Here is a 19,101-nt window from a genome sequence, read left to right on the forward strand (position 1 = left end):
AGGAAAAAAGGCGCCAAGAAGCTCGTCACCCGGCAATGGCGATGACGGATAAGCCCGCATCGGTCACGGATAAGTAACCGATATATTTCCGGCAATACATACAGCTGCATTATCCGCTCAGCATATACAGGTCACAGAGAAACCACTTGGCCCCGTACCCCCCACGTCGCCTTCCCGAGCGAGGTGACCGGGCCGCCCTCCTATCCTCCGCTCAGCAAATTTTATTTTTTTGGATTTGTTTCTGTTGTTTGCTTTAACAATGATCTTGCAGGTGAATCGTGTAGTTGCATTGTTATTATAACATGTTTGAACACAATACAAGTAACAGAAGACTACGTACGTGGACGCCGGTGGACGGCCCGCCTGGCGTCGTAGCGCACGACGACGTAGGGCGGAGGGCCAGATTGAAAAGGTAGTACGAAAGAAATTGAAGGTGCATGGCGCCGCGCAAGTGGAGCAGGGCAAAGCACAAGCGTCGGCTTCCGAGAAGCTCCTCTTGTCGTCTCGTCTTTTAATATGATCAAGTGGCGGCCACCACTAGCCACCGGTAAGACAAGGCGCTACGCGACGAGGCCGCCTTAACTCGATCGCTGGGTACGCACTGCCCTCTGCCTGCCTGCTACCCGTGCGCCTACGTGTTCCTTCCTCTGGATTTGGGTTCTGGACGCTAGTAACGTGCTCGCCTCCTCACTACATCATGCATGCTTTTATTTTCCTTATTATTATTTCTACTATACGACGGCTTTAACCTCTCTTATTGTTTTTCCCAAATTAATTGTTGGGTGCAGCAGATTTTTGCTAACATGACATGCACTTCCGGTGCATAACCTCTCTCCAATTTTTTTTTGAAATGTCGTAATCCTTTTTTAAAAAAAACCTACATGTATATCTGCACAATATATGTGTGTTCATCAAGTTTCGTGAAAAAACGATTTTTTCGTAGTCTACCCAATAGAGAGAAAATTTATATAGTGAAAAGCCTTATTTTTAGCACCGTTTTTTGTCTACTTTTGCAAACGTAAGTTAATTTTTCATGAAACGATTTTTGTGGCTGCGTAAGACATGGAGATGCATGTGCGGATTTTTTTGTTTCATATTTTTTGACATTTTAAATGTGCCTATGAAGCATTTCAAAATAAGGAAGCATCTGCACCCATAAGCCAAAACGCCACTCCCCAATCCAAATAGTTGGCTATTAGGTGAATTTTAGTCTCAATAGAGGGGTGCAGTTGTCCTAATAGTTGCATTTTTGTGTAAATTTAGAACAAGCCCGAATTGCCAAATATGCATACTCGCCCATGGGATATCTCGCGGCGCAAAATAGAGTCCATGCACGGATGGCCGCTGTAAATTTTACAAAAATGTACTAGTTTTGTTTTCTATTTATTCGCCGCCCCATCCCTTATCTTGCCATCGCGAGAATCTCGTCACCTTTCTCTCATCTTTCCTGCCTCGGCGGCTAATGCCTAGCCGTCCTCGACGTGCTCACCGTATGTGTCGTCCATTATGTGCATTTGCCACTAGACCTGCCCTATCGTGGGCGTTTTGAAGAGCCACCGAGTTATGATACACCCTTGTCCTGCTCTTTCTCGCTATGATGTCCGCTCAAACAATGGGTTTTAGCTAGGGTTCTTTGTCGTGGATGACCGATCATGCTTAAGTTGAAATTTTGGATGAGACAACTTATTATTGTTGTTCATCAAAGTTTATTGATAGGAAAAATCGGCATAACAACAAGATTGTTGTTGATTTTTCCGCTCGTATAGGTGGTTGCGATGTGCTTTGGATCGGCATGAATTCAAAAAAGTTTTAATTTTTTAGTGGCTGGATTGTGGAGGTTGCATGTATTTAGTAGTCCTTGATCTGCAATGGGTTTAGATCACTCAAAAGATTTATGTAGCACTAAATATACGGTCATGCTTCGGTTAGAATATGCTTTGCATTCAATTTAGGAAATTTTAGTAGTGCCTTGTTTCTCACAATGGATTTTCTGGCTTAAGGGGTGAAGTGACTTACGACAATAGGACTACATATTTCCTTGACAACAAGACCTTTTTAGTTTTATCGATTGAAGATTTGTTTTGAAGCAACTTGAATATGAAATTGATGGCCGAAGCCAAGGACGGATATGATAGATGGATTCCAGGGTATATATTGTAACACTAACCCGTATGAACGGACGCAAGCACTCCCTAGTCCCATGAGCATCTTTGAGAGACCGAGTCAAGAAAAAACTGATTTGACGTATTTTAAGATTAACGAAATCACCACAGACATCTTGCTATTGACGGAAATATCGCCTCTTGCTGAAAAATGTTCCTTCTTTTCAAATAATACCAAAATATCAAACCTGAGTTTAAACTCTAGTGGCTGCTCTCACCACTATTAATACTTAACACTTTGAATATATATGGTTTCTGCTCGTTTGACACTGGAGCGTTGATTATTCTCCCCGTCAAACAAAACAAGGTTAATCACTAAGACTAGTCACAATGCATAGTATCATATAGAAGTATCATGCGTATGATACTACTAGATGTTACTATCTTCACAATGCATGGTATCATATACTAGTATCATAGTCTCAATATATTAATTGTTTTGTAGAATCTCAATGCAAATATATGTACAAGATTTACTTGACATTAATTTTTCTTGTAGTATGTGCTATGATACAGTATCTACCTATGATACTAGTACCCTCTCTCTCATCCTTAATCAGACCGCCACATCAAGATTTTCGCATTTAAACGCATTTATACTACCTACGATAATCTATCATGCTATACCAAGAAAAGCCTCGCTTTCACACCACATTTTCTACACACGAGTACTAGCAGACAAAAAAACCGGCCCCATACGGATCACTGTTTCCCCAGCTAGCGAGCCAGCCACCCGGTACTTCTAGTACAATACAAAATAATAATTTCATCTATACGCCGTCCAAGCGCGATGTACACGCCACGCCCAGGTTTGTTCCGGCCGGTAGCGCGTGGGTTTTAGCTTTGTTTTTCAAACAAGGCACAGAAAGGACGAGCGCGAGCGGTGCGTAGTGATGGCGCTCTTTTGTTTCGTTGCGGCGTGGCTCGTCTTCTTGCGCGGGGCGGAGGAATAAATAGCCATCACGATTCCGTCTTCCCGCGACGTCGCGACAAGCGTCCTGCGTCGGGTTCGGTGCCCCATTTATTGGGTGCGCGCGCCAAAAGCCATCGTCGTCGTCGTCGTCGACTGCTGCCAGTGCTAGTGCTCAACGTCGGTCCTCACTCGGAATAGCAAGGGCACACGATAGTAGGCAGTACGAAACCCTGCCAGCGAAGGTAATAAAGAGAGAAACGTGGCGAGGACTGTGCCTAAACAGGTTACTCAGCGACGAAAACATGCCACTATGGGCACCAACCAAAGGGGTCAGCTACTTGCCATCGACAAGTTTTTGTCAATGCCGCATGTGCTCGACTTGATGAAGCTAAGCTCAGCTAACCAATTTTCATCTACTCACTCCGTCCATAAAAAAGTAGACGTGCAGGTTTTTCAAAAGAGATTATGAAATGGAGAGATAATTGCATTGAGAGTATGCAAATTAACATCTCTCTCCTTTTTAATTCTTGCACCTCCAATGAGCTAATTGCATATACAAAATAAAGATAACATGTGCACAATATTACTGGATTTGATTTCGGTGCGACGAGATAGAAGCGAAGCAATTTCTGCTACTCCTTTAAAGTGCATTGAAACATAGGAGTGCACTCTTTTATGGACCAAGTTTGAGGATAAACATCCACTTATTTGAGGAAGACTCGACCCAAGCTAACATGTTGCAATTATAGGCTGAATAATATTTTTTAATAATACCTCCATCTAAAAATAAATGTTTCAATTTTTCAGATACGGATGTAAAAATAACTAAAATGGCTCTACGTACATCTGCATGTAAATAAATATGAGACACCTATTTTAAACAAAGGGAGTACTACGTTAGGGTTTTGAACTTGAGAGCTTTTAGGTATGATACCGGCACATGCATGGCTGCGTTGGAGCACATAGTACCAATTTACCTCAAACTTTGGCACATTTATTCTTCTTTATAAAAAGGAAAATGTGATTCAGATTTAACAATATAATCCCATATGTCTTTTTAATGTTTGTTCAAAATTTTCACAGAAGTAGGTACAAATCGTATAACTGATGTCACTCCTAAGATAATTTGGCCAACTCAAACGGCTTTTATGTAGAAGCTCCAAATATTAAAAGAGGCACCGATTCTTCATGAAACTATTCATGAACTTCATAGGAAAAGAAAATGGATGGAGTGCTTCTCAAAATTGATTTCAAGAATGCGCATATGACAAGGTTCAATGACCCTTTTGTGAACAAGTGGTGCAAATGAAGGGCTTTTGCCTGAAATGCTATCATTGGGTATATCATTTCCTTAAATTAAATGATGACATCAGTCATTATTCCAAACACGGAAAGGCCTAAGACATTTTGTGGTTGACATGTTGGCAATCTTTATTACGAGGATGCAAGAAGATGAACATGTTTAGGGTCACATCCCCCATCTAGTTCATGTGGTGATACTCCAAAGATGCATGTGATATAATAATTTAAATTTATGAACAATGTTCTTGAAAATCTCTAAACATCAAATTGATTATATGCCTTTTTGGGAAGTTATCAGGACTGAATATCAACTTCCATCAGTGGAATCTTCTATTTTGGTAAAGCAAGGGAACTTGAGGATCAGTATAGAGATCAATATGGATGTGAATCAAGATCATTCCCATTCAGATATTTGGGAAACCATTTTCAATTACGTATGGAAACAAGTGTATGGATTTTAAAGAAAGCAGACAAGCTGGTTGGGCAAGTTGTTATCATATGGAGATCGAGTTGTCCTCAACAACTATATTTTCTTCGGTCCGTTGATTTTCGTGCTATCCTTTTTGAAAATACCCAAGTGGGTACGGCCGTACGGGAAAGGTAAAGGTCTCAATTCTTCTAGCAAAGCGATGGTCATAAGAGAAAATATAGGCTTATGAAATGGAACATAATTTGTAAACCGAAAGACCGGGGAGGGAGTCTTGGTGTATTTCTTTTGGAGATGAAGAATAAATATTTACTTATGAAATGCCTTTCTAAACCGTTAAATGAAGGTGGGTTTTGGTAAGAGCTATACAAAATAAGTGCTCCCTCCGTCCCACGAAGGTTGTGTGACATTTGTTAAATTTTGGATGTATCGAAACACTAAATAGCATCTATATACACTGGTAGAAAAACAGGCTTCCGTCTAGCCCCATAAGTCGCGAAGCTATAAGAACCGCGACTAATGGGACCTTTAGTCGCGGTTCGGGAGGCGAACCGCGACCAAAGGCCTGGGCCCAGGGCGCTCGGTGGCCAGCTGGTGCCCGTGGGGGGTTTTAGTCGGGGTTGGCGGGGCCAACCGCGACTAAAGGTGCCCGAAGGCCTTTAGTCGCGGTTGGCCAGGCCAACCGCGACTAATGCCCCTCCCCTATATATACCCATCCAGCAGCCAACACTTAGCCATTTGGAGCCATTCTCTTCACAAACTTCACAAGTGGGTGTTAGGTTTGCTTTTGGTTCCTCTTATGCACATAAGGTGTTTGATGAAATGCCCCAAGAGCATGAAACAAACATGATATGAAGTGTTGGAGCCACACTTGAGCTTTCTCATTTATTTTTTCCTCCTCGATCGCGGTTAGCAACTTGAACCTTTGATGTGTCATTGATAAAATATGCATGTGTGTAGTTCATTGTTTAATTATATTGTTTGTAGCTCGTTAGTTTAACAAATGCATGATGGTTAATTATATATTTTATATTATAATAATGCAGATGAATCGGCAATGGATGTATGGTAACCGACTCTCCGGCGAGTTCACTACGGGTTTGAAAGATTTCCTCGTAGTGGCTAATGCGAACAAGCATGGGGGTTTTGTTATCTGTTCATGTGTTAACTGTAAGAATCAGAAGGGTTACTCTTCCTCAAGAGATGTTCACATGCACCTGCTTCGGCACGGTTTCATGCCAAGCTATAATTGTTGGACCAAGCATGGAGAAAGAGGGGTTATAATGGAAGAAGATGAAGAAGGGGATGATTTCATCGATGAAAGCTATCTTGCTCATTTCGGTGATACTTTCATGGAGGATGCTGAAGGTGAAGGGGAAGGTGAAGGGGAAGGTGAAGAAGAGGCACGTGATGATCCCGTTGATGATCTTGGTCGGACCATTGCTGATGCACGGAGACGCTGCGAAACTGAAAAGGAGAGGGAGAATTTGGATCGCATGTTAGAGGATCACAGAAGGCGCCAGACTCTGATGCGATGATGGTCCGAAAAGCTTGGCTGCACAATCGGATTTGCTGAAATGGAAGGCACAGCAGGTGTAGCTGACTCGGCATTTGAAAACTTGCTGAAAATGTTGAAGAATATGTTTCCAAAGAATAACGAGTTGCCCGCCAAAGACGTACGAAGCAAAGAAGGTTGTCCGCCCTCTAGGTTTAGAGGTTCGAAGATACATGCATGCATCAACGATCGCATCCTCTACCGCGGTGAATACGAGAATTTGAATGAATGCTCCTGTGATGCACCGTATCATTGCGTTATAAGATCAGAGGCGATGACCCTGGTGACGATGTTGAGGGCGAGAAACCCAGGAAGAGGGTTCCCGCCAAGGTGATGTGGTATGCTCCTATAATACCACGGTTGAAACGTCTGTTCAGGAACAAAGAGCATGCCAAGTTGTTGCGATGGCACAAAGAGGACCGTAAGTCGGACGGGGAGTTGAGACACCCCGCAGATAGAACGCAATGGAGAAAGATCGACAGAGAGTTCAAAGATTTTGCAGCTGACGCAAGGAACATAAGATTTGGTCTAAGTACGGATGGCATGAATCCTTTTGGCGAGCAGAGCTCCAGCCATAGCACCTGGCCCGTGACTCTATGCATCTACAACCTTCCTCCTTGGTTGTGCATGAAGCGGAAGTTCATTATGATGCCAGTGCTCATCCAAGGTCCGAAACAACCCGGCAACGACATCGATGTGTACCTAAGGCCATTAGTTGATGAACTTTTACAGCTGTGGGGCAGACCTGGTGTCCGTGTGTGGGATGAGAACAAAGAAGAGGAATTTGACCTACGAGCGTTGCTTTTCGTAACCATCAACGATTGGCCTGCTCTTAGTAACCTTTCGGGACTGTCAAATAAGGGATACAATGCATGCAAGCACTGCTTACATGAGACTGAAAGTGTACATTTGCCAAATTGTAAGAAGAACGTGTACCTTGGGCATCGTCGATTTCTTCCGAAAATTCATCCAGTAAGAAAGAAAGGCAAGCATTACAACGGCAAGGCAGATCACCGGCCGAAGCCTGCGGAACACACTGGTGCTGAGGTATTTGATATGGTCAAGGATTTGAAAGTCATCTTTGGAAAGGGTCCTGGCGGACAATTAGTTCCGAAGGGAGCTGACGGGCACGCAGCCATGTGGAAGAAGAAATCTATATTCTGGGAGCTAGCATATTGGAAAGTCCTAGAAGTCCGCTCTGCAATCGACGTGATGCACGTTACGAAGAATATTTGCGTGAACCTCCTAAGCTTCTTGGGCGTGTATGGGAAGACAAATGATACAAAGGAAGCACGGCAGGACCAGCAACGTTTGAAAGACCCTGATGACCGGCATCCGGAACGGTTTCAAGGTCGTGCCAGCTACGCTCTGACCAAAGAAGAGAAGGTCATCTTTTTTGAATGCCTGAGCAGTATGAAGGTCCCGTCTGGATTCTCGTCCAATATAAAGGGAATAATAAACATGGCGAAGAAAAAGTTCCAAAACCTGAAGTCTCACGATTGCCACGTGATTATGACGCAATTGCTTCCGATTGCTTTGAGGGGGCTCCTGCCGGAAAATGTTCGAGTAGCCATTGTGAAGCTATGTGCATTCCTCAATGCAATCTCTCAGAAGGTAATCAATCCAGAAGTTCTACCACGGTTACGTAACGATGTGATCCAATGTCTTGTCGCCGAGTTGGTGTTCCCGCCATCCTTCTTCAATATTATGACGCACCTCCTGGTTCACCTAGTCGATGAGATTTCCATTCTCGGTCCTGTATTTCTACACAATATGTTCCCCTTCGAGAGATTCATGGGAATATTAAAGAAATATGTTCGTAACCGTGCTAGGCCAGAAGGAAGCATCGCCAAGGGCCATGGAAATGAGGAGGTAATTGAGTTTTGTGTTGACTTTGTTCCTGACCTTAAGCCGATTGGTCTTCCTCGATCGCGGCACGAGGGGAGACTAAGTGGAAAAGGCACGATCGGAAGGAAATCAACGATATGTATGGACGGCCATTCTCTCGACTAAAGCACACCACACGCTTCGACCAATTCCAGCTTGGTGGCTCCGTACTTTGAGAAACACAAGAATATTTTACGCTCGGACAACCCTGGGAAGCCTGAATCCTGGATTAGGAAGGCCCACATGGAGACTTTCGGCAGTTTGTTGAGAAAACATTTAATGAATGACAATCATGTTGTAGATCAGCTGTACATGTTGGCCAAGACACCATCTTCGACTATAACGACTTTCCAAGGGTACGAGATAAATGGGAATACATTTTACACGATCGCCCAAGATAAAAAGAGCACCAACCAAAACAGTGGTGTCCGCTTTGATGCAGCAACCGAGAATGGGCAAAAGGTCACATATTATGGTTACATAGAGGAGATATGGGAACTTGACTATGGACCCTCCTTTAGGGTCCCTTTGTTCCGGTGCAAATGGTTCAAGCTAACAGGAGGTGGGGTAAAGGTGGACCAGCAATACGGAATGACAATGGTGGATTTCAACAATCTTGGTTACCTTGACGAACCATTCGTCCTAGCGAAAGATGTCGCTCAGGTTTTCTATGTGAAGGACATGAGTAGCAAACCGAGGAAACGGAAAGATAAGAAAACGATCAGTACATCATGCGATGATCCAAAGCGCCACATTGTTCTTTCAGGGAAAAGAAACATCGTGGGAGTGGAGGACAAGACAGACATGTCAGAAGATTATAATATGTTTGCTAAAATTCCGCCCTTCAAAGTGAACACCGACCCAAGCATTAAGTTAAATGATGAGGATGCTCCATGGATACGGCACAATCGTAAGCAAGCAGGGACACAAGGAAAGAAATGATGTGTAATAATTTATTGTACCAAACTTTGTTGAATGGATCATGTGAATTATATTACACGTGATGTGTTTGGTGTCCATTTTCGAATGATTCAATTGACTCGAGATAGCACTGATGATACATGAAATTTGGAGTGATTCAGCCATACTCCTGCCTAGGCGTATAATATGCATACTCGTAGTCTTCATAGCCACCGCCGTTCTCATCGGGTAGTCGTCGCCTTTCTAAGTTGCCGCCGTCGCCGTCGCTGCTGTCGTCGCTGTCGTCGGCGGCGCTCGTGGCTCGAATCGAGGGTAGCGCAGCGGGGATATCGCCGGCCGTGATGTAGTCCATGATGCTCTGCAGAGTCCGGCCGTACCACCATAGCCGACGGCCGGCCTCGTGGAAGTTCCCAGGAGGCAGACCGTCCTCCTCATACCTGGCGAGCGCCCTCTCACGCCGATTGATGAAGAAGGCGTCCCAAGTATGCTGGTTATCGGGATGCTAGCGGGGATTCATCCGCTGCTCCGGCGTGAGGTCGAGGTAGTAGTGGTTCGTGATGGCCGCCCGGCGCGCAGTACCCTGAGGGACGGGAGGGACCGGCACGCCGCCGGCGCTTAGGCTCCAGCCGGCGGGGACGCGGTAGCCCGGTGGGCAAGGGTAGTTCGAGGCGCAAAGCTCATCCACCTGCTGGTAGGTTAGAGTGGGTGCGGTGGAAGCCATGAGAGAGTGATGAGAGATTGTAGAGATGTGATAATGCTGGCCAAGCCGGGCTACATATATGGAGTGACAAATGGCGGGAAAAATGGGAGCGGGAAGACATGAGGCGGGAAGAAAGTGGCGGGAAGAAAGAGGCGGGAAGAAATTGGCGGGAAAAAATTGGCGGGAAGAAAGAGGCGGGAAGACAGGGAAGAAATGGCGGGAAGACGAGGCGGGAAGAGGGGGTCGGCGGAAAGACAGAGGCGGGAAGAGGGGGCCAACGAGAAGACAGAGGCGGCCGGGAAGAAATTTTGAATTGAATTAGTTTTATTTTTATGAATTTTTTGAGAATTTGTATTTTTAAAATTTTGAATTGAATTAGTTTTATTTTTCTGAATTTTTTGATATATTATTTGTATTTTTAAGATTTTGAATTCAATTAGTTTTATTTTTCTGAATTAATTGATGTATTATTTGTATTTTTAAAATTTTGAATTGAATTAGTTTTATTTTTATGAATTTTTCTATATATTATATGTATTTTAAACATTTTGAAATGAATTAGTTTTACTTTTCTTAATTTTTTGATATACTATTTGTATTTTTAACATTTTGAATTGAATTAGTTTTATTTTTCTGAATTTTTTGATATATTACTTGTATTTTTAACATTTTGAATTGAATTAGTTTTATTTTTCTGAATTTTTTGATATATTATTTGTATTTTTAACATTTTCAATTGAATTAGTTTTATTTTTCTGTATTTATTGATATATTATATGTATTTTTAGAATTTTGAACTGAATTAGTTTTATTTTTCTTAATTAGTTTTTCTGAAAACTGGGCTTTAGTCGCGGTTGGTGTCCCCAACCGCGACTAAAGGTGTTTCATGCAGAAACCGCAAATCGCTGAAAAATGGCTTTAGTCGCGGTTAGACACCAACCGCGATTAGCAGTGACCTTTAGTCGCGGTTGGTGTCCCCGACCGCGACTAAAGCTCCATCCCTATTTATACGCGCTGGCGCGAAGGCGCGCCCATTCGTCTTCTCCGGCCGCGATCCGTCAGCTGCCGTCCGCCGCTGCCGCTGTCGCCGTCGCCGTCGTCGCCTCGCGTCGATCGCCACCGCTGCCCTGTCGCCGCCTCGCTCACCGTCATCTCTGCCGCCGCCGCACGCGCTCTCCGATGCGTCGACGTCGTCGTACTTTCTCTCTCGCGCGCGCGCCGCCGGCCGCCGTGTGTTCTCTTCCTCACCGCGCGCCCGCCGTCAGACGCGCTCCCGCACGCTCCTTCCGCACGCGCGCGCAGACGTGCCGCCAGACGCGCTGCCGACGACCGCGCGTGCGTCCGCACGTACGGGCGAGAGGCGCGCGCCAGCCGCCGTGCGTTTTTCCCCGTCGCCGCCAGACGCCGCCCGCACGCACGCGTGCCAGAAAGGAGAGAGGGCCGGATTTTTTTCTTTTTTTGTGTTTTTTTGTTCTTTTTAATTTTAACTAGTTAATTAGTTTAACAAAAACGGTAAAGTAACTAAAATTTTGTATGCTAACAAAATTTTGTATACTTAACAAAATCTTGACTTAACAAAATTTTGACATAACAAAAATTTAACTTAACAAAAAATTTACTTAACAAATTTTTGACTTAAGAAAATTTTTGTATACTTAACAAAAATTTGTAACTAAAATTTTGTATACTAACAAAATTTTGTATACTTAACAAAATCTTGACTTAACAAAATTTTGACATAACAAAAATTTAACTTAACAAAAATTTTACTTAACACCGCCACCGCCACCGCCACCGCCACCGCGGCGAGGGTTATGTGTCCTCGGCGAGGGTTATGTGTCCTCGGCACCGCCACCGCCCTTTCGCCACCGACCCCGCATGTATATGGAGGGGGCGGCGAGGCCCTCGCCGCCCCCTCCGTATACGCGCGGTTTTTTTTTTTGTTTTTTTACGAGAGAGAGGATTGGCACCGCCACCTCCACTGCCACCGCCCTTTCGCCACCGCCACCGGTCTCTCGGTCACGCGGTCATTGCGAGGCGAGGTCGATCGTCCGCATATACACATCTAATACGCGTCACCGCCACCGCCCTTTCGCCACCGCCCTTTCGCCACCGCCACCGGTCTCTCGGTCACGCGGTCACTGCGTCCCCCCTCTCGCCTCCCTCGTCGCCCTCTCTGTTTATATGTAGAAGAGATGTGATAATGCATATACACAATTAATTTGTTTTTACTACATGTTTTCAGGACTGACATATGGCGGACGATAGAGCTGACCCGATTATGGACAACTATGATCCGGACGCTGAAGACCATATGTTCGGCATCATAAACGGCGATATTGTATATGTGCTGACCGGACAAGAAGAAGATGATATCTCTTCTTATCTGAACCTTGAGGGTGAAGATGAAGGGCGCCGTCAGCAAGATGATGCCAAAGAAACGTCGATAAACGACGATCTTCAATTGGAAGTAGCAACCACCTCCGGCGCCGAGGTATATATATACATTGAGCCTCTGGTGATACAAACTAACTGATTTGAATAAATATGTGTGTACTAACGCGCGCGACTCTCTTTCTTATTTTAGCCCTCGGCCGGATCGTCGAAACAATCGAGTACGTCGTCAAAGCGTGGCACAACCAAGACGATGAAACCAGGAGAAACATGCACCATCGAGGTTGTCGAGGAAGCAACCGGCAGGCCGCTGGAGCCCCGCAAGAATGCCACCAAGTTTATCAGCCAATGCGGAGCCGTTGTTAGAGATAACGTCTCGATCACCGTCCAGGAGTGGAATGAGCCAAAGAAGGCACGTCTTGGTTTCACTTTTGTCGATAAGAGAACAAAAAAAGATTGCTTCAACAAGCTTATGGAACATTTCGTTCTACCTCCGGAATACCACAAATACGATGAGGAGGGTAACAAGATTGAGGAAAACAAGGAGAGGTGCAAGCTAGTCAAACAGTTCGCTCTTTCTAAGATGTCCGACGCATTCCGGAAATACAAGCAAAATCTAGCCCATGACTTTGTCAAGCAGGGCAAGACTCCGGATTTCAAAGGACAATATGAGAAACTGCAACATGATTGGCCAGAATTTGTGAAGCAAAAGAAATCGGAGCAGTTCCTTCAAATATCGAAAAAAATAAGGAAAATGCGGCCAAGAAGGAGTACAATCATATTATGGGGCCAAGAGGGTATCGCCTTTGGATGCCTAGGTGGGAGAAGATGGAGAACGAGCTGAGGGCGCGAGGAATCTGTCCAGGTACGGAGGGATGGGACCCAAGGGCCAAAAGCTGGTGGTACGGGCATGGGGGATCGCTGAACCCGGAGACAGGGGAGTGTGTTTACCAGGGCAAAATAATTAAACCCACCCAAAAGCTTATTGAGGCAATGAGGGATGCTCAAGAGGGGAGGATCAAGTTCAACAGAGAGAACGACGCCCTGACAAAAGCCCTCGGGAATCCTGAACACGGAGGACGTGTACGAGGCATGGGGCACATTCCGTGGAAAGTAGGGTTCCCCGTAACGATGACCCGTACGGTTCTGAGAAGCAGTAAGAGAAAGATGGATCGGGAAGCAGATGTTGTGGCGCGGTTGGCATCGGAAATGGATGTGATGAAGAAAACCGTGAGTGTACTAGTAGCCGAAAGAGATGCAGCTCGGGCGCAGCATGAAGATCATCCATTGGATCTTGGAAGCCAGCAGCGGAGAAGCAGCGTGCCTTCCACGGAGGCCCCACCGGCTGGTGCACCGACGATCGAAATTACTGCACCGGAGCCTCTGGTGGTCGAAATTACTGCACCAGAGCCTCCTCGCTACCCCGTGGACGATATAAAGGAGATGAAAGCATGTCATCTGTATTGTCCTATCGGGAACATGTCCATGAAGGTAGCCATCGGCAGTGCTTTACCACCTGGAGCACTCCACCACAACAACCCCATTCAAGATGGCTATGCTCTAATCACGGTGGAGGACATAGTCCAAGGGTTTGAGGACCTGGACATTGACATTGCTACACCTGAAGGGGCGACAAGACTTGGAGATGTCAAGCGCCAGTTCATTCTATGGCAGAAAAAGTTTATCAAGTTTCCAGGCGAGGCGCCAACAAGTCCACCCCCTACGGTGGTGGTGGTGGCGGCGGTGGCGGTGGTGGTGGTGGTGCTTCACCTACACCTCCTTCCACGTCGCCCGACGCCGCCCCCAATTCACCTCCGGCGGGTAAGCAGCCGCCGCCCCTAGTCCGCCCGGGCGGGTAAGCGACGCCGCCCCCAATCCACCTCCGGCGAAGAAGCGGCAGCAGTCCCGGATTATTAACCCGGACCCTTATGTACCTAAGAAAACAAAGGTACCGGAGCCATCACTGAAGCCTCTCCCCACGAGGCCTTGGGAACGTAGTGCCGAGGAAGTCGAGGCGGCCGCGACTGCTGAATTAGAGAAATGGAAGGCGGGCTGCAAGAAGAAAAGAGAGCCCGAGCCCAAGCCGCATTTTCCGATGAGCAAAAGAAGTGGGCTAAGTCATTTTTGAACACACCGTCCCAAGCCGCGAAGAATCTGCCTGACGACTATGCACGTGAACTAAAGAATCAGGCACGCATGTTCAAGAAGAAGAAAGAGGAGGCCGAGAAAGCGGAATTAGAAAGTGCACAAAGCGGGAAACGAGTTGTTGCCCAGCTCGGGGAACAAAGTAAACAATCGATTGCCCCGCTTATAGTGACAGCCGCCGGTCCAGATGCCCCGAAATCATAGAAGCTGCGCAAAGACAGGGATTGACTGTAACGAGTGCCAGAGAACAAGCGGCCAACTTAGGTATTACTCTTCGTGAACTGTTAGGCCTTGATGAGGTGCCAGTGAAGGAGGTAGTACTTACATATGTGAAGAATGGGCCTCTCGTCGAGCCTGCGCAGGAAGAGGATCTACCTCCACAAATGAAAGGTCTGCTGAACTGGTACAAGGGTTACATAAAACATAAAAATGCCAAAGATTATATTTTTGCGGAAGTTGGATATGAGCATCACTTCAAACGTTACTTCCGTGTACAAATTCATCCGAGTGAATTGTTCCAGCTTTTCAATCTGCGCGAGCTCGACAAATCTATCATCAGTTGCTACGTTCTGTAAGTGATTTATTTCTACCCCATCTCGTTCATATTGCCTGCACTATATATATATATATGTCCTAACTATATTGTTGTGTCCGCTATTATACATGCAGATTGAAGATTAAGGAATGCAGAGTAAGGAACATCCATGATGTCGGGTTCATTGACCCACACATCGTTAATGGATATACGTTACAGCATCACCCCGCCGACGTGGAGGAAGACCTGTGGCGGTTTCTTGAAAAGCAGGAACTCAAAAGTGATATTCTATTTCCTTACCATTTTGGGTGAGTGTTTATGTCTTGAGCACATTCTCTTTTGTTTACTCCATGCATGGTATGTGGCCGGCTAATCGATGAGTTATGCATGACGTACTGTGCATGTATCGTGTCCGCAGTTCCACCGGATTCTCGCTAGTAATTAAAGTTGACAAATCAGAATGTCTCGTCCACGACTCTCTGAATATGGATAAGGCGGAGTGGGCCGACATGAGACAAATGATTCAAAAGTAATTGTTTTCATTCATTTGCGCTCTATATCGATCGGCCTATTTCGTTCATTTTCCTAATTAAGCTTCAAATAATTAACTAATAACTCTCTTGTTAATTTAATTTTCTTTGCCTCGTAGGGTTTGGAGACGGTTCTCAGATACAAAGGTCGGTCAATTCAAAAAAGAGCTAAATTTCATGCGGTCAAAGGCTAAGAATGGAAGCGATATTCAGCCACCGGGAACCAATCTGTGTGGATACTATGTCTATGAGATGATCCGGAGATACACCTCTGAGCGCGTTCCGAGTGATCTCAATGCTCAGAGGAATAACCTCCGGATGATGCTTAGTCCAGAAGCTCGCTTCCGACCACTTCAAGAGGAACTAGCTGGATGGTTCAGGAGGGAAGTCCTCGATCCTAAAGGAGAACACCATTACGAGGACGGAGAACTATACATGCATTAAATTATGTATGGAAACTTGTTCAAACTTGTATATGGTCATCCGATGATATTGAATATATATTGTATACTCCTCTTGAATTCTTTTTGGTTCTAATTTCAAATTTGTTTGAAATTGTACATTCATATGTATGTATGTAGTACCGTAGAATATGTGAAACTCCTTCAAAATTACAATAAAGCACAAAAGAAATAAAACAATACAAATAAAACAGAAAACAGGTTTAGGGGGGGGGGGGGGGGGCAGGATTAGGGGGGCCTAAAACCCTAAACCTGCGGCGGCCTTTAGTCGCGGTTGGCCAGAAGAACCGCGACTAAAGGTCCTTCGCCCCGACGGTCGCCTGGCGCCCACGTGGACGGGCCTTTAGTCGCGGTTCGTAAGCAACCGCGACTAAAGGGGGGGGGGGCCTTTAGTCGCGCTCATTTGGTCGCGGTTGCGCAACCGCGACTAATGGCAGTTGCGAACCGCGACCAAATGTCCTTTTTCCACCAGTGATATATCCAAATTGTGACAAATCACAGACAACTTTCATGGGACGGAGGAAGTATTTCAATTCTAAAACTCCATCTCAAGTAAAACAAACTTGCGACTCCCCATATTGGATAGGCCTAATGAAGGTAAAGGATGACATCTTTAGCAGAAATTCCTTTCAATTAGGTAATGGAAAGCAAACAAGTTATTGGGAGGACACTTGGCTCAAGGATGCACCTAATTTGTCTCACCAATAAGCGTCTTTATATGATTTTGTCCAAAGAAAATAAGTTTCAGTGCGTAATGTTATGTCTCATGCCCCTCTAAATATGGTTTTAGAAGAGTCTTAAGGGGTAATGGCTCCAATTGTTGCGCAGCCGAATATGTGTTCAGTTTTCGACTAGACCTTTATGTGGTTGTTTGGAAACTAACAACAACGGGCTCCTTCATGGTGAAATCGATGTATCTAGATTACATGACCGGCCATACTAGATTCCACTATAAATATGTATACGGAAGATAGTGGTACTACTTAAAATTTAACATTTATTTATGTGGTTCTTATACCACAATGTGCTCCTCCCAAAAGATAATTTGGCCGAAAAGAACTGTCAACATTTTTTTCTTGATCAGTATGAATCAATTAAACATTTATTTATAACATTCCCTTTAGCATATATTGTGTGTAGCCTATAGTAACACCACCAAATAAAATCACAAATCCTTTTGTCAATTGGTTAAGGGGAGTAGCCAAGAAAATTAAATTAGAAATTCGAGTAGGATTTTGCGCTTTGATTTTGGCCATATGGAATGTGCACAATGATTATGTTTTTAACAATGTAAAATGAGCTTCCTTTATCCATGTTACAATGATGGCTACTCATTAAATCTATACGTGATCTTACCTGCAACCAATGGGGAAGAGGCATGCCTTGGATGCTAGGTGCAACCAATAAAGAATGGTTGCAGGGGATTAATAGAGAAAGTGCTACTTCCCCTCCCTTCTAATTTAGTCTACACTCTAGAGTAAATAAGACAATCTAGTATTGCATTTATTAGTACTACTTAGATATGTAAATAACCAGTCCAAGCTGGAGTACATGGAAAATAACAACACCCAATAAAGAGAGCAAAACCATTTCGTTTTCAGTGTTGTTGTTGACTAAAAGCTAGAATGTACTCCCTCTCTCACAGTTTATAAGGCACGCGCGTACCCCTAGGTCGCAAATTTGAACAAGTTAGCATTAGTTATATGTTATAAAAATTATATCGTTAGAAAGTTCAGATGTTCCATTTTCTAATGATATAATTTTTATTTTATATAATTTAAATTATATAGGTTAAATTGGTGACCTAGGGGTACGCGCGCGCCTAATAAACTGTGAAGGAGGGATTAGGGTATTTTAGAACAAATTTTGGGGCTAGAATGTAGACTATTTCAGAACGGAGGGAGTATATAATTACTTTTTTGTGCGCTAAAGGGCATGTTATAAGTAAGCGTTGAACTGATTCTGAGCCATTTTGATGTTATCGACTTACTCCCTCTGTATTCAAATAATTGTATTTTAAGACATGTCTTAATTCACAATTTGTTAACTTTGACTATTTAAAGAAAAAATAGTAGCATTTGCGGAACTAAATTAATATGCCTAGATTAATCTTGACATGTAGTTCAATTATATAACTTTGTGTCACATAAATTGCTATTTTTATGTAAAAAATTAGTTAAATTATAAGAATATTTGACTTTCAGAAAAGAAAATGTGCACTTATTCGCATACGTCGCAGACGGAGTGAGTAGCTCAAAGTAGTATTTCTCTTGGTGCATAGGCTGCGGATGGGATACCCTTGCCAAAACAAACAAAAGAAAGATACCAAGAAAGCGAGTGCTAAGTAAATTTTTTAAGGAAACTGCTAGCTAGTAACCCCAAACGACACGGGTAGGTGTAGCGTAGACTGTGTAGATAGTGTTGGAGGACTCTACCTAACCAGTGTAGATTACAATGATTTGGGGGGAATAGAAGGGGGACGGTGCACACATTCAGAAAAATTCCTCCGTCGCCGAGCTCCAGGCCAAAGGACGGACGAGAGTGTGGGCTTGCGCGGGGTAGAAGACAAGCGCGGTCGATGGAGACAAAAGCCTCCCTCGGCCCCGCCTTTTGTCGCCGACGGACGCAAGGCTCCAAAACGTTCCTCTCCTCGTCTCCTTCCCTTTCCCAGTTCCCACTCCACCCACGCGCTGCTCCTCTCTGGTCGTCCTGCTCCTTCTATATTTGCGTCGGTCGATCCCTTGCGCTGGGGAATCAGGCGGCTGCTGCTCCTCAACTAGCTTCTTGTTGAGGTGAGCATTATCTTTTGGTGTTTTCTCGTTTGAGATTTTCCAGATTGTGGTTCATCGTCTTCCTGCCTACCCCTGTCTTTCTCTCTTTGCACGCTAGTGAGCTAAGGGCATTCTCAATTTCCAACGAGGCGATGCAAAATGCCGTGGAGCGACCGGTTGTGACCACGCGGTTGAAAAATACGCATGCACTAGGCCCAACAGCTCGACACTTAGTGACTGGACTGTCCGCGGAGACACAAACGTGACCCAAATATGCGCCTCCTCGGCGGACGCTGCGCGGTCGCACTGAGTGTCCTCATATTCTAACCCGGTCCCGCACGTCAGGGCCAACGAAATCGACCGCCCGGATTTGCTTCCTCTTCCCATTCTTTGCTGCT

The sequence above is a fragment of the Lolium perenne genome, chromosome 3 (assembly GCF_019359855.2).
Source record: "Lolium perenne isolate Kyuss_39 chromosome 3, Kyuss_2.0, whole genome shotgun sequence".
Taxonomy (NCBI): Eukaryota; Viridiplantae; Streptophyta; class Magnoliopsida; order Poales; family Poaceae; genus Lolium; species Lolium perenne.